This window comes from Dama dama, chromosome 20, assembly GCF_033118175.1.
Source record: "Dama dama isolate Ldn47 chromosome 20, ASM3311817v1, whole genome shotgun sequence".
Lineage (NCBI taxonomy): Eukaryota > Metazoa > Chordata > Mammalia > Artiodactyla > Cervidae > Dama > Dama dama.
Window position 1 is genome coordinate 62874257 of NC_083700.1, and position 25801 is coordinate 62900057.

A 25801-nucleotide genomic window follows, 5' to 3' on the forward strand; every position below is an offset into this window, starting at 1 on the left:
ATTTTATCAGTCTAAACATGGATATTATACTCATTAAATTAAAACATGTAAAAAATAATAAAGGATCAGAATAATCCCAAATAGTTGCTAACTGGCAATGGCATAATCCTCCTGATATTTATTTCCTTTAAATAACTTTATTTCAAAAATATAAATAAATAACTTTATTTTTATCAGCAATGGTCTTCATCACAGAATAGGTCATTTGAGGAGAAAAAGAAAAAAAAAATGAATTCCAAAATGTTGGATAAACCTTCTTTTAAGTTTGTCCAGTGGTATAACTTGAACTAATATTATGACTCCTGGGCCACAGATTTTTCTGGAGGCTACATTGGCAGCTCTTGACTATGCTCCAATTTTTTTCTGTAATAATAAAGGCTTCTAAACACATTTGTCTAAACTCTTTTAACCAAGGTCATACTGTATGTGTTTAAACTTGACACCACTGAAATCTTAAACCCCAAGATTTTACCTACAAATATGTATGTTGTCTTCTAATTCTGGAGCCTTGGAGTTAGGATTCACACAGGATTATTTTATTGACAAGTAGCCATTTGCCTGGTACCAACTGTTAAACTTTCAAGACCTTCCCAGTGGCTCAATGGGTAAAGAATCTGCCTGCAATTCAGGAGACACAGGAGACATGGGTTTGTTCCCTGGGTAGGGAAGATCCCCTGGAGGAGGGCATGGCAACCCACTCCAGTATTCTTGCCTAGAGAATCCCACGGACAGAGGAGCCGGCGGGCTATCGTCCATGAGGTTGCAAAGAGTCGGACACAATCAAGCAGCTGCACACACCAGCAATTGTTAAACTGAGTGCTCTTACAGTTTAGAGACTATGAGCAGTATTTCTCACACGGAATATGACTTAATAAATAAAATATTTCAAAGGAATGAGGAAATGCACAATTTTCCATGCTTTGCTTGCAAAGATGAGTAGCTGAACTAAAGTATTCCTATATGAAGCTGAAGAAAAATATCTCTGTGTATTGAAATGCTGTTGATAATTCACAGGTATTGCAGAAGAGAGTGATCTAAAGGAAATAATGCCTGTTTATTCTAACAGTTGATTTCCTAACAGTGGTGAATTTTGCCAATTTTTACTCCACTAGGATCCTCATATTTGTACTTTAGACTTAAGAAATCCTTGTCACTGCCCTGTTCTCACTGGCCACCAATCTCAGCCTGGAGATTTTGCAGTGAGTTCTCTTGCTGGAAGCCTGGCCAGATTCCAAGAATTCCCTGCTCAGGGGGTTTTCCTGCTGTGTGCCATTAACTATGGAAATATTTATATTTTGTGGATTCTGGTAAAATTCGATGCCTCTGAGCTCAAAACATCTAAGAGAATATGCAGAACTTCATGCTGAAAGAGCCAGTGGTAGTACCATGTGTAAACTGCTGTTTGGAGGCAACGCGAGGAGAGAGCGTACATCCCAAAGACTACATTCTTGCTCCTCTGTTATCCATTCTCCAAACAGCAACACTTTATTCTGTGACTCAAGCTTTGTCACTCCTTTTATAAAAGTGTGTCCCAAGTTTCTCAAGTTGTCACTAAATAAAATGTAAATGCCTTCCATGACCTCCCTGTGTAGACATTAGCAGCATACCCATGTGCAGCTGGTTCTAAGCTGCCACTTTGCCACTTACTCTCCTCTCTGCAGCCACACTAGGTATTGACTATACCAAAACCCAAAAGGGGGTTGCAATCGTTATGCATTGACACAGTTGTGTTGATTGATTATAGACAATTCATGTTCTATTAGTCACTAAAATGTTTTGCGTGCCAGCCCTGCTGTTTTCCTGGGCCTGGAAACTTCTGCAGTTACTAGCTGTTCCACTGCCTGAAATATGCTCATCAACTTTCATCTCTTAACATGACTGGCTCCTTCCTGTCTTCAAGTTGGCATAAATGTCTCCTCTCTAAAGTCTCTTTCCCTTTCTATGTTGCATCAAGATTTTTTTTTTTCTTCCTGTGTGGTGGTCACTCTCTCACAAAACATCAATCCAATGTTCATAGCACTTCTCATGCCCTGTATCTTGTTTATTCAAGATAATTGTCAACCTTGGTTATTGGAGTGTAAGCTTCATAAAGGCAAGGTCTTCCTGTCTGTTTACTGGATTTTGAGCTTTGAGCAGATGGTTTGACTCAGTTAATCCTAGTATGTGAATGAACAAATAATAGGGATTTAAACATCATTACATGAATGTGAACAACTATGCAGTACTATCATGTAAATACCCTAACGTGCACAAATAAGAAGCAAGCCTTAGCCAAGGGCTTTTGTAGATTAAGAACCTAAGTCATAGAGTCAAAAAGTCCATGAATATCTCTGTAAATAAGGTATAAGATTATATCAAACAACAGTATATTAGTGTGCAAAGTAGGAAGAAATTTTAACCATGAATCTGTCTTTTCTGCTGTATCTTGACATCCAAATACCATCATCACTAACAGTACTATTTTTGAATGTGAAAATATAAAAATGTCAAGATCGCACCACTAACCTAGTGTATATTTAATTGAGAATTGCATTGATAGGGTTGAACTTTCTAATCTGTAACTAAAATCCTCTGAGTAAAGAGCTTCAGTCAACACAAGCAGATTCCTGAGACCTCAAGAATTAGTGGAGCTTGGTCAGCTTTAATTTGAAGGACCAGGAAGCCAGGGGATAGGACATTTCCTAAACTCAATTCCAAATTTTCACAGATCTGTTCTCAAAGCATTTTATCTAACTATGATGCCTCTGATTCAACAAAAGTGTGAATGTTTTCTCAGATAGATCAATGTTCCTCAGGTCAGTTTTCCCACATTCTTTCAGTACACCACTCTAATAACTTCTATCCTAAATTCCCCCTGGTGGGAATTCAAAATTTAATCTCCAGGAGGATGTGAAATGGATTAAATGAGCAAATAAAGAATGTTAAAGTTCCTATATATCTAAGGCTGAAATCCCATTCTATGTTCTGTTTTGCAACTCAAATTATATCCAGACACATTGTCTCATCAAAAATTCTATAACAACATCAACTGATTATCTTTATATGAAAAATAACCCAAATCTATTATATAATTCCATCCTATTATCAAATTCTTAAGGATAAATTAATACTCCAAAATATTAATGTCAAATCTTATAAATTCAAAAGATTTAAAGTCTAAAATCAGATTCCCTTGACCTCCTAAGTTGAAAGTCCAAGGTCTGGAAATGCAAGAATCCAACAGTAAACCACCCAAAGATTTTTTTCTTTTTGCTACTCTCACTCCAAGGGTTTCCAACTAGGTTCTTGGGTGGAATCAGGCTAGGCTCTATTGTACCTGTTCCTTTGCACTGCTGAAGTTACTTATCTAAACAATCAGTTGAGTTGCTCAGTCATGTCTAACTCATTGCAACCTCATGGACTACAGCACCAACTCCTGGAGCTTACTCAAATTCATGGGCATAGAGTTGGTGGTGTCATCCAACCATCTCATCCTCTGTCGTCCTCTTCTCTTCCTCCCTTGAATCTTTCCCAAAGTCAGGGTCTTTTCCAAAGAGTTAGTTCTTCACATCAGATGGCCAAAATATTGGACCTTCAGTTTCAGCATCAGTCCTACCAAAGAATATTCAGAATTGATTTCCTTTAGGATTGTCTGGCTTGATATCCTTGCAGTCTAAGGGACTCTGAAGAGTCTTCTCCAACACCACAGGTCAAAAGCATCAATTTTTTGGTGTTCAGCTTTCTTTATAGTCCACCTCTCATATATCCATACATGACTACTGGAAAAACCATAGCTTTGACTAGATGGGCTTTTATTGGTAAAGAAATGTCTTTCCTTTTTTTCTAAACTATATGACATTGCTAATCCCAAGTTTCATGTTGAAAATGAAAGGATACACAGCTGATTCATAGCACTAACACACACACCCAAAATTTTTTAAATGAATCCATCCACTGTCCTTGGAAATGTTTTGCACAAGGAAAATTATGGTTCTATATTCTGGAATTTAGTTGCCAAGACCATAGAAACGGTGACAGAAATTAATGGCTACTATATTAAAAGAAGTCAAGTTTGGAAAAAAAAAAAAAAAGTCTTCAGGGCCACCCTCCATAGATTCCCAGGTAATCTATGCTAATCTTCCAGAATCTATCACTGTTAATCTAAACTTACTTGGTAAAAATACCATCTTCTGCCAAGATGTATAATTTAAAACCCTACGTTGATAACCAGAACATAATATTTCCTCTTTCAGAAATGGTATTTTTGAGAAATTGTTGCCCTTTGCCAAAATTTTTAAATGAGATGATTTTCTATATATAATTCATATTTGCTTCAATTGGAGGATAACCTTGGAAGATTTTCAATGGATGTTGCTGCTAATGTTTCTGTACCATATGCTTCTACTCATCTGGAAAGATGCAATATCTCTGTCATGACTTGTCACAGTAACTTTTTTTTTTTCACACAGGACATCTGTATTTATTTTTTTCATATACAATTTTCCAAAGTGAAATAGAATCAACATAAACCAGATTTTCTCAAAGCATCCAAAGTACACCCTTTTTCATCACCCAGAATTGGGTACACCTAACAAGAAATTTAGAGAAACCAAGGGAATATTTCATGCAATGGGTTTGATAAAGGATAGAAATGGTATGGACCTAACAGAAGCAGAAGATATTAAGAAGAGGTGGCAAGAATACACAGAAGAACTATACAAAAAAGATCTTCATCACCCAGATAAGCACGATGCTGTGATCACTCACCTAGAGCCAGACATCCTGGAATGTGAAGTCAAGTGGGCCTGAGAAAGTATCACTATGAATAAAGCTAGCGAAGGTGATGGAATTACACTTGAGCTATTTCAAATCCTGAAAGATGATGCTGTGAAAGTGCTGCACCCAATATGCCAGCAAATTTGGAAAACTCAGCAGGGGCCACAGGTCAGGAAAAGGTCAGTTTTCATTCTAATCCAAAAGAAAGGCAATGCCAAAGAATGCTCAAACTACTGCACAATTGTACTCATCTCACATGCTAGTAAAGTAATGCTCAAAATTCTCCAAGCAAGGCTTCAGCAATATGTGAGCCATAAACTTCCAGATGTGCAATCTGGTTTTAGAAAAGGCAGAGGAACAAGAGGTCAAATTGCCAACATCTGCTGGATCATTGAAAAAGCAAGAGAGTTCCAGAAAATATATATTTCTGCTTTCTTGACTATGCCAGAGCCTTTGACTGTGTGGATCACAATAAACTGTGGAAAATTCTTAAATAAATAGAAATACCAGACCACCTGACCTGCCTCTTGAGAAACCTGTATGCAGGTCAGGAAGCAACAGTTAGAACTAGACAAGCAACAACAGACTGGTTCCAAATAGGAAAAGGAGTACTTCAAATCTGTATATTGTTACCCTACTTATTTAACTGATAAGCAGAGTACATCATGACAAATGCTGGGCTGGAAGAAGCACAAGCTGGAATCACGTTTGCTGGGAGAAATATCAATAACCTCAGATATGCAGATGACACCACCCTTATGGTAGAAAGTGAAGAGGAGCTAAAAAGCCTCTTGATGAAAGTGAAAAAGGAGAGTGAAAAAAAAATGGCTTAAAGCTCAACATTCAGAAAACTAAGATCATGGAATCTTGTCCCATCACTTCATGGCAAATAGATGGGGAAACAGTGGAAACAGTGGCTGACTTTATTTTTTTGGGCTCCAAAATCACTGCAGATGGTGATTGCAGCCATGAAATTAAAAGATGCTTACTCCTTGGAAGGAAAGTTATGACCAACCTAGATAGCATATTAAAAAGCAGAGACATTGTTTTGCCAACAAAGGTCTGTCTAGTCCAGGCTATGATTTTTCCAGTGGTCATGTATGGATGTGAAAGTTAGTCTGTGAAGAAAGCTGAACGCCGAAAAATTGCTGCTTTTGAACTGTGGTGTTGGAGAAGACTCTTGAGAGTCCCTTGGACTGCAAGGAAATCCAACCAGTCCATCCTCAAGCAAATCATTCCCGGGTGTTCATTGGAAGGACTGAGACTAAAACTAAAACTCCAATACTTTGGCCAACTCATGAGAAGAGTTGACTCATTGGAAAAGACCCTGATGCTGGGAGGTATTGGGGGCAGGAGAAGAAGGGGACGACAGAGGATGAGATGGCTGGATGGCATCACCGACTCGATAGACATGAGTTTGAGCAAACTCCAGGAGTTGGTGATGGACAGGGAGGCCTGGCATGCTGCGATTCATGGGGTTGCAAAGGGTCAGACGTGACTGAGCGACTGAACTGAATGGAGCTGAACGAAAAATTATTTTCTCTGTTCACCAACATCAGAACCAGGGTTTGATTGCTTTTTATAGTTCTGCCTGGTGTGCTGCAGTCCATGAGATTGCAGAGTTGGACGTGACTTAGCAACTGAACAACAGCAGCATCCTTTAAATCCTCTAAAGTTTGCTTTTCTTACAGAAGAATAGATTTGTCAGGCATATTGTCTACAATAACTACAACACCCTGAAATGTCACCTAAAAATATTTTGATTATTTTATGCTGACCTTCCCTGTCCCTCCACTTTTATGTGTTTAGATATTCAAAAAGATGTGTCCTGTATTGATATTACAGAGAAGTCTCCATCAGTAGCTTTGAAAGTCTTCTTTCCAATAGTGTCCTTGGTCCTGGCTTCCTCTGGTGGATGTATTCAAGTCTCTTATCTTGGATTTTGCTCTCTTCTTCTGTCAGATGTCATTGGGCTTCAGTCACTTTCTGATCTAGCAACAACTTAAATATCTCTCCTTTTCTAATGCCCTCTTTTAAAAAGTTTTACTTAGGTGCTTCATCTTTATACTACACAAAATTTGAAGAAAAAAGAGAGAAGGAACAGAGTCATGACTTAAGGTCCTTCGCTAAAATTTGCTTGTTAGACAAGACATTCTCCTCCTTTCTGGAGAAAGTAGTTAGGAGGACAGCTACAGGTCGGATTATTCTAATGATTCAGTTGGTTACAGGATGCCAAGAGACAGGAAATTCTTTCTCAACAATTTCTTCTTTTAAAGTAAGAATTGAAGATTTCCAAAAAGTGAACAAGTAACAATGACAATAAAACCATAAGAGAGAGTCAAGGTTTAAATATAAAGCAAATTGCAATCTCTCATACTTCTGCCTCACCTCCAGCCAGATTCACTGCTTTGTAGTGGCTAAAGTCAGACTGGAAAAAAAAAAAAGAAAAAGAAAAGCTACAGAGAAAACAGATGAGGATGGCAGGCAAAGAGGCCTTAGTGTGACTAGAAATTACCACCTTAAATCTGAAAATTCTTAAAAAGTGTTTGGGCAGATCCAAGTACAGACTACAAGGATGAGATTTCAAGAGCAAGTGATTCAAAGTTCAGTTCAGTTCAGTCACTCAGTCATGTCCAACTCTTTGCAACCCCATGAACTGCAGCACGCCAGGCCTCCCTGTCCATCACCAACTGCCAGAATCCACCCAAACCCATGTCCATTGAGTTGATGATGCCATCCAACCATCTCATCCTCTGTCGTCCCCTTTTCCTCCTGCCCTCAATCTTTCCCAGCATCAGGGTCTTTTCAAATGAGTCAACTCTTCGCATCAGGTGGCCAAAGTATTGAAGTTTCAGCTTCAACATCAGTCCTTCCAATGAACACTGAGGACTGATCTGCTTCAGGATGGACTGGTTGGATCTCCTTGCAGTCCAAGGGACTCTCAAGAGTCTTCTCCAACACCACAGTTCAAAAACATTAATTCTTTGGTGCTCACCTTTCTCTATAGTCCAACTCTCACATCCATACATGACTACTGGAAAAACCAGTACAGTACAAATGGCAAGATGGAAAGGGATACTCTCTGAAACATGTAGCTGTTGGGAAGATAAATAAAGCAAACCTCCCCCCACCCCCGTCCCCAGAAAAAAAGATGTGTCCTTTGGCAAGTGATTAATGAAGGAAAAATGTAAAATAAAAAGGGGAGGAAGTTTAGTGTTCTGAAAGACTAAAGAGGGTCATAAAATCCAACCTATAACCAAACCATCAAGGCAAACACTTCTAAAGTACCTGGATTGTACTATACCTAAAGAAGAGTTTCCTTATACTAAAAATATTGCATATTATTTTACAATATTCCTGATATAGCCCACTAATACCATAAAATGAACAAAAGTAAAATATTGACAAACCTATTTAAAAAATTAGAAAAAAAAATCACATGAAACACATGGAAAATACACCACTTCCTCTCCCAATTAACAAACTAGAAGATATGTGTAAATGAACATTCCAAACAGAAGTATATGTACTCAAATGATCATTTGAATCAGAAATTAAAAAAATAAAACAGGATGAGCAAAATGCAGAGTGAAATAAATAAGGGAGTGAATTGAACTCTGGAAAGGAAAATAATGGAAAAGAAATATTAAAATTTCAAAATATATTTCAAAGCTAAAAGGAGACTGAACACAAATAAAACATTTATTAACTATGTTGAGAAAGGCAAAAAAAAAAAAAAAAAAAATCCAGAAAATAAAAATGACATTAAAAGATGAAAAGATATAAGAAAGATAAAAAGAAACTGAGAGCAAGTAATATAAATTCAAGACAGGCCAAAAAAATTGTATTTCTATAAATGATGTCCCTGTAGAACATTTATGAATTAATAAAACATAGCTAATATCTACACAAACAAATACAACAAAATAAACATTTGTAAAATATAATAAAAGAGTTGAGATTAGATATATTTGCCATATGGTTATATATTGAAATGTGAACTCATTTACCTAGGAAAGAAAAGATATTTTCATTTTGGCTCACAAAACAAGACCTAATTAAATTCTGTGCATAAGAGGCACACCTAAAACAAAGTGATTCAGGCAACAGTGGATAAAAATATATTTGCACAAGTGCAAATCAAAAGAGAGAAGGAATAGTGATCCTAATATCAGACAGTGTAGATATCAAACTGAAGACCATTAAATGTCATAGCAAATGACACTGTATTATTTGACCCTGTTCTGGAAGTATTAGTCAATGCAATTAAATAAGAGTAAATTGTTTCCAATTATCATGATAAAATATTAAGAGAAATATCTACTGTTGATAAATTAAAAGGCATATTTAAGGACTATAACCACCAATCACATTATGAATAGTGATGATTATATGTAAATTCCCCTCAGGAAGAGAATTAGAAGTGGGCAGCCATGGGTGAGCCCTATTTTCTTTGTGTGTGTGTGTGTTTATTATTTTTAATGATGTGACATATTGTATAACTTCTTAAATATTAGAAATATAATAATCACAACTTCTAATATAATTGATGTTCAACTGTATAATTATAATACTATTATCCTCTTTCGTATCACTTGAGAATTTATTTTTCAAAGCTATGCTCAAAAGTCCTTTTACTTCATCTCAATATTTATGAATAATACTTACATATTCATAAAACTTTTTCTTGCTATCCCAGATAGGTTTACTATTTTGCTTCTCTATACTCCAAGAATTCTTTATGACTCTATTAAACAACTAATCACAATTATTGTAATTTATGTAGTAACTATCTGTTTCCCTTGCCAGAATGAGAATGACTCAAGATTAGGCATTATGTATTTTGTTCATGTTTGTACTTCAGGCACTCAGAGAGACTGAAATGTATTTTTCTCAATATGTAAATATTTATGAAACTAAAAGTGACATTCTGCTTCTTTTAGGTGTTAATAAGAACTCCATATAGAACAGAAGACAGTCAAATTCTGGAAAATTGTCTTGGCTCTGTTATTTCTCTATTCTTCAGTCATTAATTCTTCCAGGTCAAAATAAGAAATAATTTGGAAAGGAAGAGTCAAAATTTGAAGCCTATTATCCTGGGGCTTCCCTGATAGTTCAGTTGGTAAAGAGTCCACCTGCAATGCAGGAAACCCCATTTTGATTCCTGGGTTGGGAAGATCTGCTACAGAAGGGATAGGCTAATCACTCCAATATTCTTGATCTTCCCTTGTGGCTCAGCTGGTAAAGAATCCACTTGCAATGCGGGAGACCTGGGTTCAGTCCTGGGGTTGGGAAGATCCCCTGGAGAAGGGAAAGGCTACCCACTCCAATATTCTGGCCTGGAAAATTCCATGGACTGTATAGTCGGTCCATGGGGTCACAAAGAGTCAGACACAACTGAATGACTTTCAAAATCCTGACTAGCCTGGTGTTGCCCTCCATGAGTAATACTTTCTAATGGTGGTTGAAGGCAAAAACAAACAAAACAAACAGAGTTGATATGCAGCACCAAAGACGTTGAAGTCCTAACCCCTGCCTCCTTTTTTTCTGTGAATGTGGCATTATTTGAAAATGGAGCCTTTGCATATGATCAGGTTAAGATAAAATGACATTAAGGTGGGTTCTAATCCAGTATGACAAGTGTCGTGATGAAAAGGGAAAATTTGAACACAGAGACTGATGTGCAAATAGGGAGAAGGTCTTATAAAGATGAGAATTATACTGTCTAAAGCCTACAAAAAGTTAGGAAACAGTCTTGGATCAGACCTTTAATTGGAATCTTCATGGGGTTGTGGCCACGCCAACACCTTGATCTCAGATTTCTAGCCTTCAGATTTGTGAGACAATACACTTATAGTGCCTAAGCTGCTGGACTTATGGTATTTTGTTACAGCAACCCTAGAAACCTAAAATGGGCTTTGTTGGAAACATTTTCAAGCAGGGAGTCAGCAAAATGAGGAACTCTACTTTCTTATTCTTCCCTCTACCGTTGGAGAGAATTACAAAGAGTAGGGAGAACAGCAGCAAGCATGGAGTGCTCCAGGAGAGAGACTTCCAATTGCTATGTAATCCTGTAGGGTGTGGGGAAGGTCTGGTGAATCTGACTAGTGAAACTTTGAGCTTAGTGCTAAGTCTCTAGAGGAATTATTTGGAGACCCCAATTGATAGTCTATCAATTAATTGATAGACCCCAATTGACCTAACAATGTCGAGAAAATTAGAATTGGGTTGACTACTGGAGTGAGTTGCCATTCCTTTCTCCAAGGGATCTTCTGGACATATGGATTAAACCCAGGTCTCCTGCATTGCATTCTTTACCAACTGAGCCATCAGGAAAGACCATTTATATAGTATATACACATAATTTATGTACAACAAGACATTTTTATAGTATTTACCATGAGTTGTATATATGTATAAATTGTACATACAAATTGTACATAGTATATACTATAAATTGTGCATATATGTATAATGCATATTCATCACTTTCAGTCAGTCAGTTCAGTCACTCAGTTGTGTCCAACTCTTTGCAACCCCATGGACTTAGCATGCCATGCTTCCTTGTCCATCACCAACTCCCAGAGTTTATTCAAACTCATGTCCATCATGTCAGTGATGCCATTGAACCATCTCATTCTCTGTCATCCCCTTCTCTTCCTGCCTTCAATCTTTCCCAGCAAAAAGATGTTTTCCAATATGTCAGTTCTTCTCATCAGGTGGCCAAAGTATTGGAGTTTCATCTACAGCATCAATACTTCCAATGAATATTCAGGATTGATTTCCTCTAGGATGGACTGGTTTGATCTGCCTGTAGTCCAAGAGACTCTCAAGAGTCTTCACCAACACCACAGTTAAAAAACATCAACTCCTTGGCCCTCAACTTTCCTTATAGTCCAACTCTCACATCCATACATTACTACTGGAAAAACCATAGCTTTGACTAGGCAGACCTTTGTTGGTAAAGTAATGTCTCTGCTTTTTAATACGCTGTCTAGGGTGGCCATAGCTTTTCTTCCAAGGAGCAAGCATCTTTTAATTTCATGGCTGCAATCACAATTGGTAGTGATTTTGAAGCTCAAAAAATAAAGTCTGTCACTTTTTCCATTGTTTCCCCACCTATTTGCATGAAGTGATGGGACTGGATGCCATGATCTTAGTTTTATGAATGTTGAGTTTTAAGCCAACTTTTTCACTCTCCTCTTTCACATTCATCAAGAGGCTCTAGTTCTTCTTTGCTTTCTGCCATAAGGGTGGTGTCATCTGCATATCTGAGGTTATTGATATTTCTCCTGGCAATCTTGATTCCAACTTATGTTTCATTCAGCCTGGCATTTCACATGATGTACTCTGTATATAAGTTAAATAAGCAGGGTGACAACATATGGCCTTGCCATAACTCCCTTCTTGATTTGGAACAAGTCTGTTGTCCCAAGTCCAGTTCTAACTGTTGCATCTTGACCTGCATGCAGATTTCTCTGGAGGCAGGTCAGGTTGTCTGGTATTTCCATCTCTTTCAGAATTTTCCACAGTTTATTGTGATCCACACAGTCAAAGACTTTGGCATAGTCAATAAAGCAAAACTAGATGTTTTATTGGAACTCACTTGCTTTTTCGATGATCTGGCAGATGTTGGCAATTTGATCTCTGGTTCCTCTGCCTTTTCTAAATCCAGCTTAAACATCTGGAAGTTCACAGTTCATGTACTGTTGAAGCCTGGCTTGGAGAATTTTGAGTATTACAATGCTAGCATGTGAGATAAGTACAATTGTGCAGTAGTTTGAATATTCTTTGGCATTGCCTTTCTTTGGAATTGGAATGAAAACTGACCTTTTCCAGTCCTGTGGCCACTGCTGCATTTTCCAAGTTTGCTGGCATATTGAGTGCAGCACTTTCACAGCATCATCTTTCAGGATTTGAAATAGCTCAGCTGGAATTCCATCACCTCCTCTAGCTTTGTTCGAGGTGATGCTTCCTAAGGCCCACTTGACTTCACATTCCAGATGCCTGGCTCTAGGTGAATGACCACACCATAGTGTGGTTATCTGGGTGATGAAGATCTTTTTTGTATAGTTCTTCTGTGTATTCTTGCCACCTCTTCTTAATATCTTCTGCTTCTGTTAGGTCCATACCATTTCTATCCTTTATTGTGCTCATCTTTGCATGAAATTTTCCCTTGGTATCTCTAATTTTCTTGAAGAGATCTCTAGTTTTTCCCATTCTATTGTTTTCCTCTATTTCTTCACTTTACCACCAATTATAAGTTTTTTTGTTTTGTTTTGTTTTTTACTATTTCCCTTTTTATTTTAGAGACTGAAGAATAGAGGTGTTCAAAAATTTTTACCCAAGTTGTTGTATGGCAGAATTCAGACTCCAAGAATTGTGGCTCAGAAGACTATGTTATTAATATTACTTCTTAAGGAATTCTGTAAAGCTAGCATAAGCAAAAGAAAAACAAAGGAATTTTTATGGAACAAGAGGCATTCTTAGGGAGTGAATGGATTCAGAAAGTGAACATAACTAGCTCTTGTCTTTGGGCCCCTCTGGCAACTGCTCTATTTTCTTTTCTAACTACAGACTAATTCTCTTGTATATGCTGTTCTATAAGCTACTCATAATAATTGAAAGGGGTAAGACATACATATTTTCCTTTCAAATAATGCATATATATCACCTATATTTAAAATCACATAACCTCAATTTGAACTTTTCCAAAGAAGTAGGTGATTAGCTCAGTATAAAACAATGGGCCACCCTTGGTACAAATAACTATTGTAGGGCTGGAGGTACAAGATGATGCTTAACAATCACAGTTTCTAGGACACTGGTTTTATACCTATGAATTTGAGTAGAGGAGAGACATTTTGTAGACAAGTAGAATGGGGACAGGTATCCAGTAAACAAGCATCCATTATTGACTGCCAATAATTAGCTTATAGTAAGCTAAGAATAGAAGGGTCACAAATTTAAAAATAAACACTTAAGATAGAGGACTTTCAATCATCTTCCATGTATAATAATTTTAGGTTTTAAATATACTATTCCCTCCTTAGAATCTGAGTTTTTGAATTATGATTTTTAATTATTTCTAGAAAACACTCCCATTGTGTATCTATTTCTAATGTTCACTCACTGAACATTTAGAATATGGATATAGCTTGAATTGCATTCCCAACTCTCCAGAGGATGTTGAAGTTCTAATTCTCAGTATCTGTGAATGTAAGCTTATTTGAAAATAGGGTCTTTGCCGATGATAAGATTAATATGAGGTCATTAGGGTAGCCTAACCCAACATGACTGTATCTTTGTAAACCGGGCTAATTTGGGCATAGAATCAGACAGGTGAATGGGGAGAACACCATGTGAAGATGAAGGAGACACTGGTGTGAATCACCTACCACTCCAAGAAGAACAAGACTACTAGTATACTACCAGAAGCTAAAAAGGGCATGGGACATTTTCTGGTACTCTGTTATGGCAGCCCTAGGAAATTAACATAAAAATGTATGTGCATAAGCAGTTGGCCCTCAAGAAACCTACAATCTATGATGGGGAGATTGCCTTATAAACAAATCTGACAGGACAGGGAGAGCCAGTAACATTTTCTCAGTCAAAAATGCCTCAGGTCAAGGTCTGAGGAGGTGACAGTTCCATCCATCGCATCTCCCCACAACTAGCTTTCAGTTTCATTGCACTTTCTTCAGTTGATACCTTTAAATGATACAGAAATATCTACTCACCTGTTTTGAAAAAAATAATCTCTTCTATGTATTATTAAGCAACTGCATGCTTTACGAATGACACAGCCATCATAATGTAATTTTACATCTTCAAAATATATTACACATACTGAAATGATTTGCTCACATATTAGAGAGGGACCTCCTGAAAACAAGGGATAATACCTTATTAAAATTTGTCTTCAGCTCTTAATAGAGTGACAGTATATTTTGAGGAATAGATGAACAAATAAATATCAATAGACTAATTATACAAATATCACCTTTACAAGGCACCAAGTCTTGTCTCTTTTATGCAGCTTCCAGACAGGTCTATCTCTGTTAAATAAATCCAGTTTGAGCTCAACAGAGAATGAAACATATATGGGAGTTAATATTCTTGCTACTACTCCACATACTTTCCTGGGTACATAGGGCAAGACCCAGAATAGCATTCCATTTGTTTGAATGACAGATTAGTTGATTGATTTTTGTGACAAATGACAAATGACAAATGCCAGTTGCCAAATTATATCTTCAAACAACTTCTGTCATTCAAAATTCAACTGAACTATATTCCTAAAACAATCTAATCCTGGGGAAATACAACAGAAAAATTACCTTAAGTGCCACTGTATTCTGGGTCATCAGTATTTCTATTTAGGAGTGATCAAAAGGAAGCTTTCTAGTCTAGACTGGGTAGACCAAGCCCTTACAAAGAAGATTCTGTCCCCATTGAAATGCAACAACAGTCACAGTTTTCTTGGAAGTGAATTCTCCTCTCTTGCCCTCCCTGAGAGAACAAAGGAGGGCTGGTTACTATCTGCTCCATCTAAGGGTTGGTATCTGGAAATCAGAGGCCACTTGGAACTCCTTTCCTGACTTCTGCCACTACTGTGTAAGCATGATGAAAACCAGAAGGATGTGGATATAAAGAAGAAACTAGGTCTCCCTGCAGACATAATTTTACCTTTTTTCTACTTATCACCAAGGGATCCTAGTCTATATTTAGAGAGAAAAAGATACTATGCAGAGCTGGACCTATGGTATTTTTTAGTTTTATGGTCCATGACAGTCCAAAAGATTTTAAATGCAAACTGGACTACTGGGCAGGACTATAAAGTCCATGGGGTCACAAAGAGTCAGACACAACTGTGTGACTTTCACTTTCACTATTAAACAAGCATTTGATTAAAAATAATTCTTCTTAGCTTCTAGTATTAACACTGATAGTCTATCCCAGAAATACCAAGGTGAAGAAAATAGGGTACAAACTTCAAGAGTTGACAGACTAGTCAAGACAACGGTCAGTTATCTTTAATTCCAAGGGCTATGTTACAAAGTTACCATGAACCCCAATTATTACAAATAGGGTTAGGTTCCTAGTCAAAACAGTGGTCAGTTACCTTTATCTCCAAGGGCTATATTCTACAAAGTTAGAATCAAAAGGGTTGAACCCCAATCACAAAAAGGGTTAGGATCCTATGAGCCTCTGGTCACATTTTGCCCAAATGAACAACACATAAACTAGATTTGTTGTATTTTATTTATTTATTTTAACTAAAGATACCACATTAAATATGTGCTGCTTGATTAATATTGAACTCACAGCCATTCGATGAGGAGAATCCCATCCTCCTCAGCCTGTGGCATCTGCAGCCCTCTTCACATTTGGCTTCTGTGATAGCTCAGTTGGTAAAGAATCTTTGTGCAATGCAGGAGACCCCCAGTGGATTCCTGGGTCAGGAAGATCCACTGGAGAAGGGATAGGCTACCCACTCCAGTATTCTTGGGCTTCCCTTGTGTCTCAACTGGTAAAGAATCTGCCTGCAATGCAGGAGACCTGGGTTTGATCCCTGGGTTGGGGAGATCCCCTGGAGAAGGGAATAGCTACCCACTCCAATATTCTGGCCTGGAGAATTCCTTGGGGTCACAAAGAGTTGGACACCACAGACTGACTTTCACTTTCATGTTCATGGCCAACAGCTCTAAGAGTCATGCTTGAAAGAAGCTTTCTAATACATGAATTTTCTCCTTAAGGAAAATCAGAGGCTTCTTGCATTTAGGCATAGTTAACAGCACTTTATATTAAAGAGAAAAATCACCTACAGAAAGCAGAAATATGTAAAAAAAAAGTGCACCAAATATATTACAAAAGGACACATTTACAGTAGGAGAGTTGAAATAAAAAGGCAGAATGCTGTCTTTACCTCAGGTGGGAACCCTTGCATTGTTTTTGCCACTCTGTACATGTCAGCCACTCTGAGCATGTCAGCAAATGACTATTAAGAGTGTCATGAATTTGGGATTGCAAAGAAATTTTAATGAGTAGGTAAACTGATTCATTAGGAAAAAAAAAAAAAAAAAAAAACCCTAATGCTGGGAAAAATTGAAGGCAGGAGGAGAAGGGGACGACAGAGGATGAGATGGTTGGATGGCTTCACCAACTTGATGGACATGGTTTGAGCAAGCTCCAGGAGTTGGTGATGGACAGGGAAGCCTGACATGCTGCAGTTTGTGGGGTGTTGCAGTCCAAAGAGTCAAACAGGACTGAGAGACTGAACTGAACTGAAATTTACAAATACAGAGTCATAAATAATGATGATCAACTGTACGTGAACGAAAGGGGAAAATCGTTCCATCATTCCAAAGGAAAATTAAACACAGAGGAGAAAAAAGTTGATGCTGAAGAACATTCTGTAGGACAAATGCTGAGTGAGATAGTGTTTACTGGCTTCTTTCATGTAGACAAAAGGCCACATCAGTCAAAGAAAATATATTAAGATTGTGATAACATGAGACTTTGTGGTGCACTCAAGAAATATAGTAGCTTGATGATTCTTGATTCTAAACTTCATGTTAGAAAATTTAGAAGTCTGAAGAGTATAATAGAAGCCAGATAATGAAGGATCTTAATGTTCACCTTTGTCGTTTGGAATATTTTTTATGATGAAAAGCCATGGTCATGTTATAAATGTATACAAAACATGAATAAAGTCTGATGATACTATCTCAGTGTCTTGTAAGAAGTAAATGTTAAATACATTAAAAAGTGATATTTTAAATAAAATAAAAAATTTACTATTATCTGTTCAAGTCAGGTTTTATGTTTTAACACAGAATAATAATTTTAGCTTTATTAAAGAAGGAAACTGCAAAGAAAATATTCTGTTGATGTCTAACTGAAATGCAATTCTTAGAAGATTATAAAAAGCCCAATTTAACATTATTTGATCTGGTAAAGGTACAATGTTTCATAGTAAATTGGATGATGATTATGAAACAACCATTTTTATTTTCCTAAAAAAAAAGCCTTCTCTGGCCCCATTACCTACTCCAGCCTTTATGAGGTGTTTCTCATATAAGTTTCTACCCAGTGGGGATAATACTGGAACTTTCTTCATTTGTGCCCATAGCAATTTGTCTCTCTACATATTATAATATTTATCAAACTACACTAAGTATACCTTAGTTTACAGCTGAATAACTCTTGATGATGGGGAATATTTTATTCACCATTGTAGCCCCAAGCTCTAATACATGTCTTTCACTCAAGAGCTGATGAACAAATCAATTGTAAGAGAGTGAAACATTAGATCAGCTTTAGGGTTTAACTCTGATATCCTTTGCTCTCCATATGGGAGGGAGTAATCCAAAATGCTTTTTTTTCAGTTATATCTAAAATTTTCAATGTCAAAATAATTTGGGAAAGTGTTTGTTGGTTGTGAGCCATTTTATTTGAAAATATTGTCATTTATACATGTTTAATAATTGGGTGATGTGCAAGAAATTATAAAGTTAGACAGTTTCCTTTAAAAATTAGGTGTACATGGCATTTAAGAAAGGTGATATGCCTTTTGAAGAAATATATTTTCAAATTTTCTGTAAGTGACCTAGCAGCAATTATTTTACCTGATACATGCTATTTAGAGTGTTTCTATGGCACAACCTGCTACAATTGAAGAAGCCATCCTGCAGAGGCACCTATCATCACAACTGTCATGTTTTTATTTTTGCTAGGGATTTTAAATCTCACCACAAAGTCCACACAAGAATCCCACCGTGGCTCATGTCTTACACAGCGCATTGCTTCTCTGACTTTTTGAGCAAGATCAATCAATCAATTTCTTCCACCAGGAACTGAGCAGTCATGACATCACCACTAAGTTTAGTCCTGTTCTAGAAAACCAATTGAGCTTGACCAAAATGAGCAGCAATTTATTTTCAACCAGGGAGACTCAGTCTCTATAGGGTTTTAAATATCAGATACTGCTGCTGGAGTTGGGTCCAGTAAGTACCTCTATAGAGCCAAGGAGGGAAGGGTAAAAGAAGATCAATGTGCTCATTTTCAATAAATCACTAGATTAATCCAGGTGGGATTCTGCAGCTGTGGGTGGAAAGCAAAAGGAGGTCATTATTTGTATTTAAGAGTGCAAAAGCAAAATCAATTTTTTAAACCAAGGTTCAGGAGGGCTGACTGACGGAATGGTAGATATATAAAGAAAACTATAAATTTTTGGATTAGAAAAGCTTTTCCACCACTGCCAGTCATTAATGTCAATGAAACCCACATTTAAAAATCCAGTCTGGTTGCAATATTCAATATATTTTATACTATTAAAATTTTATTTAAAAGGGGCTTGATTTCCAGGTTGTTTAAAAAAACAAAAATCACTCTCGCCAAGATTTTTTTAAGCACTCACTTTTTTTCACCTATAACATCAATAATAACTAATGAAACCTTCTGTTACTATGGTCTTTGGTTATATACCTGCATTTGGAAACACTCTTAGCACATGCAGTTACATTACTTGGGCTTAATAGCCTCCTCAGGCAAAAGAGTATTATATATGAATATTAAATTGTTAAAGAAAATTTTTGAATCAGGCACAATACTAATTTTAATCTTTATAATTTCTACAGTATTTGTTAGAAAGTTTTCTATAAACTAGTATCACTAAGTTTATACAAAAGAAAATATTCCTAGGTAGTTGATTATCAAGAAATATTTAACTTACTGAATTTATTTATCTGTGGTTCTTCAAAATTAGTTTGAATATACTTTTATTTAAAGTAAGGTGTTTAATATCAGTTATGTGTGTCAAAATGTGTTTGGTCATTTGAAAGGAGGAAAAATAGTAGAAATAGAACAAAATTGAAATTGTATAAGTGCTATGCAGTCAGAGTAGAAATGATTAGGTGATGTTGGCATGGCTAAAAATTTTTTGAGGCTTGAATATGAATTTGAAAAACTTTTAGTATTGGTAAAGAAAAATTGATAGCACACTCCATGGTATAGTAATGGAACAAACAAAGAAATATAGATAGATAAACAGATAGATATATAGGAACAAAAATCACAAGTTTCTTTAAGAGTGTCTCTAGAATTCCAGGAGCTTTATGTTTCTTAAAGACATAGCTGAAATCAAAATTACCAATAAGAGTGTTAAAAGTATGCATCTTTGAATTTCAATCCAGACTTCTTTCATGTGGGTCCAAAGAATCTCTGGTGATTATCATACAGACCGCAATTTGAGAGTCAGAGTCACCATATTATTAAAATTTAGCCATATATGAAACTAACTACCAGTACTCACCAGTTAATACTGGCAACCTCTTTCCAGACATGATGAAAATTTACATGGAAAGGTTTGCCTTTTCTTGGGGAAGGACATGATTTTCAAGTAGTTAAAAGGAAAAGTTTTGTAATTCTTCTGACCTTAGTTTGAATCTAAAGGACAAACTGCTTCATTTCTCTGAGGTTTGATTTTTTTTTTTTCTCCCTTTTTAATCCAGGCTCTTAGATTGTTTTGAAGGCAGGGATCATGTCTGCTTGGTTTATAGTATTCTCAGCACCTAGCTTGAAAAATTTTTGTGGCATACAGATGATGATGCAAGGAGATCCAACCAGTCCCCCTAAAGAAAATCAGTCCTGAATGTTCATTGGAAGGACTGATGTTGAAGCTGAAACTCCAATACTTAGGCCACCTGATGAAAAGAGCTGACTCATTTGAAAAGACCCTGATGCTGGGAAAGATTGAAGGTGGGAGAAGAGGACAACAGAGGATGTGATAGATGGCATCACCGACTCAATGGACATGAGTTTGAATAAACTCCAGGAGCTGGTGATAGACAGGGAGGCCTGGCATGCTGCAGCCCATGGGTTGCAAAGAGTCAGACACAACTGAGCAACTGAACTGAACAGATGATGATGAAGTTTACTATTAACTAAGTAAGATAATGCTAATCTCAGTGGAGATGTTACATAACTACAATAGGAAAAAGAAGTTCAGAATGGTGGTGGTTAAAAGACAAAGAAGGGAAAAGCCCATGAAAATAGAACAAAGGAAGGTGCAAGGACCAGAATGAGACCCTCAGGTAAAGCAAACAGCCCTCCTAGCTAGACCAGTTTACATAGGGCAGGCTCAGGGGAAGAAGAAAAAACATATAAAAAGAGGAGCCAAAATTGAGCCAGAGGCTTCTCTTTTTGCATCTTTTGGCTCAGCCTGCCCTCATGACTTGAGGATGTATTTTTCCTTTTCTTGCCAAGTAAAACTGAGCTGTAACACAGAGCTGTAACACTGGTCCACCCATCACTTGAAATTTTTGCTTCAGCGAGACAGAATCAAGGAAATTACAAACTTCTTCAACATATAGGGTGCCATGACCCAGATTTAACCTGGCTGAAACAACCTTGGCTCAGCCCCCATAAGGTGGAGGCCAAGCGCAGCAGAAGCCCAACTTGGCAAAAGCTCCCACAGTGGAAGCTGGGCACGAAGAAAACCCAGCTCAGGGGGAGTGACAAGAAGCCCAGCATGCTAGAAACTGGGACAGCAAAAACAAACTCAGCAGAAAGCTCAGGTGGTTCAGTCTCAGATTCCATATGACCTCCTGTTAAGATAGGAGGTCCTCGCTCCTATGACTGGAAGGACATATGGCTAACAAAATCTTAATTCCTTTACAATCTCTAGTTTCTTGTTTTCTTGAACCTCCTGCGAACAAGCAACTGGCAGTGGGTGCCCCAGGGTGCCCCAAGGCTCTACTATCTCCTAGTAGCTATTGCCCAAGTGGGTGGGGGTTCTTCTGTCCTTAATCTTTGTGCCAAGGTTCAGGCCAATGAAAACTGTGAGCACAGATTATGAAGGGGATTCCTTGGCACGTTTTTCCCACTGCTTTTTCCTCTCATCCTTCAGATCCTCTCTCCTGGGACTTGAGCCCAGCTAAAACCCACAGTGCCTGGTTTCAGGACCCAATGAAGGCCGGGCTCTTGATGTCTCATTACAAAAAAATTCAGTGAGAGACAAAGCGGTAGGTAAGAGGTGGGTTTGTTCAGATTCAGAGAGAAGCGCCCTCCACAGGGTGTGGCCCATTGCAGAGGGCTAGTGCAGTGGCTATGGAATGTGATGTGGTTAGTTTTCAAGGGCTGGGTGATTTCATATGCTAATAAGTGGGAGAATCATTCCAACAATTGGGGAACCAACCACTCCTTGGTCTTTTGACAGTGCCTTGGAACTGTCCTGGCACTTTCTGGTTGTGTCATTTAGCTTGCATATTGAGGATCAAGGTTTAGTTGAATTTGACTTGTAACCTGATTTTAATCGGTTTATGTCATGTCCTTGGGCTATGTCATTCTTTTAAAAGTTGTACCCTGCCCCCTTCCCTCCTGTTTCATGCTCTTTTCCTGAGCCCCTTCTAGACCCACAGTGTTGCCTCTACAATCTTCTGGAGGGACAACCAGAAAATAGCTGGCTCTTGGGAGAGAAATACTGTATAATATCCAGTCCCTCTAGAGATTCAGGCCTTCATCTTCCATGTTTCCTACAACATGCTCAACAATAGCATCTCTCAGTGAACCCACTAGGGAGGGTGACAGGCATGCAATGCCTGCTAGAAATCCATCTGTCAGTGGCATCCCTTCAAGGGAAATTGGGCTTCCTAGGGTAATGTTTGCCACTTTGGGAGTTAAGCTCTGCAGGCCATTTGGGCCCAAACCCTTACCACCCTTCTCCTAAAGTTACAAACATATCCCTGGATCAAATCTCCGTTCCACTTTTATGGAACATCTAGTCTGTTGCCTCTTATCAATTTGTTCTTAAGCCACTTACTAACTCCTACAACCAGGACCCTGCCCCCTAGTAGGCAACATTGCTCCACACTGATTATTACCAAAATACTCTTAATGCCCCTAATAGGAACAGATAACCTGCTCCTTTGTCATTACTTCTGTTATTACCTAAAGTGTATCTATGACAATGAACTGTTTACTGTTGAAAACACCCTAAATTGCCCTTACTAGGAGGACTAGGGGAGGAAATAAGTGACTTATATTCCCTCAGAGAAGTAAGAGGATAAGGCTTATGGCTGTTACACCAAGCCCCACCTTGAGGGCACAGGCTTGGATTGCTTTACATCATGACATTTCTTCCCATCCATGGTGGACAAACCATCAATGAGTTAAGATTATAACCCCTTAATCCTACCCAGCACTGGTCATGCTGGAGACCCTGGGGATGCCCAACTCCAGTACGGGGGTCCCAGGAGGTTGACTTGCCTCAATCTGCCTAGGGATCTCGTCCTTGAAAGGTTGTCACACCTCAACCTACTTGGGAATCCACCAGTCCAGGGATCCCAGAAGGCCAACCTGCCTCAACCTGCCCAGGGACTTGGTCTCCAGGAGGCTGTCATATCTCAGCCTGCCTGGGGATCTGTACCCTGATGCAGGGACTCCCGGCTCTCAGGTTGCAACAGTACTGGGTAGGATAAGCTTCAGAAAGACTCACCCCTAAGGAAGTCCACCCATGAAAAGAGAAGAGAAGTCCCCCAGCTCAATTTTGGCTTCTCTATTTATATGCTTTTTTCTTCTCCCACTGAGCCTGTCCTATGTAAATTGGGCTAGCCAGGAGGGCTGTTTGTTTTACCTGAATTTTTCACTCCAGTCCTTGGACCTTCCTTTGTTCTATTTTTGCCAGCTTTCCCCTTCTTTGTCTTTTAACTACTACCATTCTGGGCTCCTTTTAGTTATTCTAACTACCTAATAGCCCAGCAAAAAGTAATCAGCTATGCCCTAGTCGAGTCTCATCAATAACTCAGGAGTCCAATGAGAACCCATTGCCTTTCTGAAAAGTCTAAAAGAGGCCCTCCAAAAGTTTACCAATCTGGACTTGGACTTTTAAAAGGGACAGGTGATTTTAAAGGATAAAAATCTGAGAGAATTGTCAGAAGATCCTCTGACCAATCCTGAGGAAATCTGGTACACTGATGGAAGGAGCTTTGTCTTGGATGGAAAAAGAAGAGTTGGATATATAGTAGTCTCCAATTTTGAGACCATAGAGGCTAAATCTTTGCCACCAGGTACTTCAGCCCAGTTGGCTGAGCTCGTAGCCCTGAGTCAAGCTCTTGATCTGGAAAAAAGAAAAAGAGTAGCCATTTACACTGACTCCAAGTATGCTGTTCTGGTGCTACATGCACATGCAGCTATTTGGAAATAAAGAGGCCACTTGACCACCCAAGGGTCCCCAATCAAATATGGTGATCCAATCCTTCTTGGAGGCAGTCCATCTGTCTGCTGAGATTTCAGTTTCCCAATGTAAAAGACACTAAAAAGGGAGCACAGAAGTGACATGAAGGAATCAAGCAGCCAACCAGGCAGCTAAGAGAGCAGCTTTACAGAGCAATAACCTAATAAGGTGTGCTATCTTAGTTTGACAGACTAATTTGCCAGTAACTCCTTCATATAATAAAGGTGAGACTCTTAAAGCTAAGAGTGAGGGCTTTCAAGAAGATTATATGGGGTGGTTCAAAAAGGAGGGGCTCCTTTTTCTCTCTGGGAACCTCCAATGGAAGTTGGTTAACTCCTTACATACCACCACTCATTTAGGGGATAAGGCCCTCCAAAGATTGCTAAATAGGTCCTTCAGAGGAAGAGGCCTCCAAACAACTATAAGGCAAGTTGTCTCCTCTTGTCCCACTTGCCAATTAAACAACCCCCAAGGAGCTTGAAGACCCCAGCTGGCCTGGGTCATCCAATGGTATGGGACCTGCCCAGGAGAAGACAGGCAGATGGACTTCATGCAGATGCCAGTTCCTCAAGGGTATAAATAGGTACTAGTCATAAATACATTCACAGGATGGATTGAAGTCTTTTCCACCGGGACTGCGAAGGGTGAGGAGTTGGTAAAAAAAAAAAAAAAAAAAAAAAAAACTGTTCCATGAAATCAATCTGAGATTTGGTCTGTCTGCCCAGGTAATTACAAAGTGACAATGGGGCATCATTTACTTCGAAGGTCACCCAAGGGGTCATTAAAGCATTGGACATTATTTATTATCTACATTGTGCCTGGAGGCCTCAGTCTTCAGGAATAGTAGAAAGAGCCAACTAATTCTTAAAATCAGTGATTAAAAAGATAATTCAGGAGACCTCCCTGGGATGAAAGTAGGCTTTACCAATAGCTCTCCTTTGCACCAATATTGCCCCTAAGGAACAGGCTTGTCTTAGTCCTTATGAGATGCTCTATGGGAGACCTTTTGTTTATGTCAATTACTTCTTCTTAGATCCAGAGGCTCAGACCCTCTGGTCTTGTACCATGACCATTGGGCAATTCCAACAACATATATGCTTATTGGGTGTCAACCAGGACCCAAAAGATTCTAAAAAGCCAGCACTATATGGTCCAGGGACTTGAGTCCTAATTAAAGTCTGGAAAGATGGGTTCCCAAAGGCTCAACTCCAGCCCACATGGAAGGGCCCCTACCCTGTAATACTTTCTACCTCCAAAGCAGTCAAGGTACCAGGACACGACTCCTGGATTCACTACTCACAAGTCAAGCCATGGAGGATACCAGAAGAGGACATTCAATATAACTGTGAGCCCCTGGGAGAGCTCAGATACCTATTCAGAACTACAAATGACTGCCATTCTAATGAACACCCTCTAAATCAAGTTTATGGGGGTAAGATTTCTCAGGACAGCTCTAAAGAGCCAGCACAGCTTGACAGGAGTTGTACTCCAAAATAGACAGGAGATAGATCTCCTGATCCCTGAACAAGGAGGGACTTGAGCCATCTTGAATGAGACGTCTTGAATGAAAATATCCAGATCCTACAGGACCTCAAAGAATGAGCTAGAGAGTTCTTGGGGTGGTTACAATCTCTCTTTGGGGGATCATTCTCCTGGTGAAGGAGAATTTGGAGTTGGCTAATGCACCTACTAATCCTTGTTATCACATATTGATGCTGCTTATGATTGCTCCATGTATTATCAATTGTCTTGTCTCTGCTCAGGTCAACAAGCTATAAAATGCAGTGCCAGTTCAAGAAGGATATATAA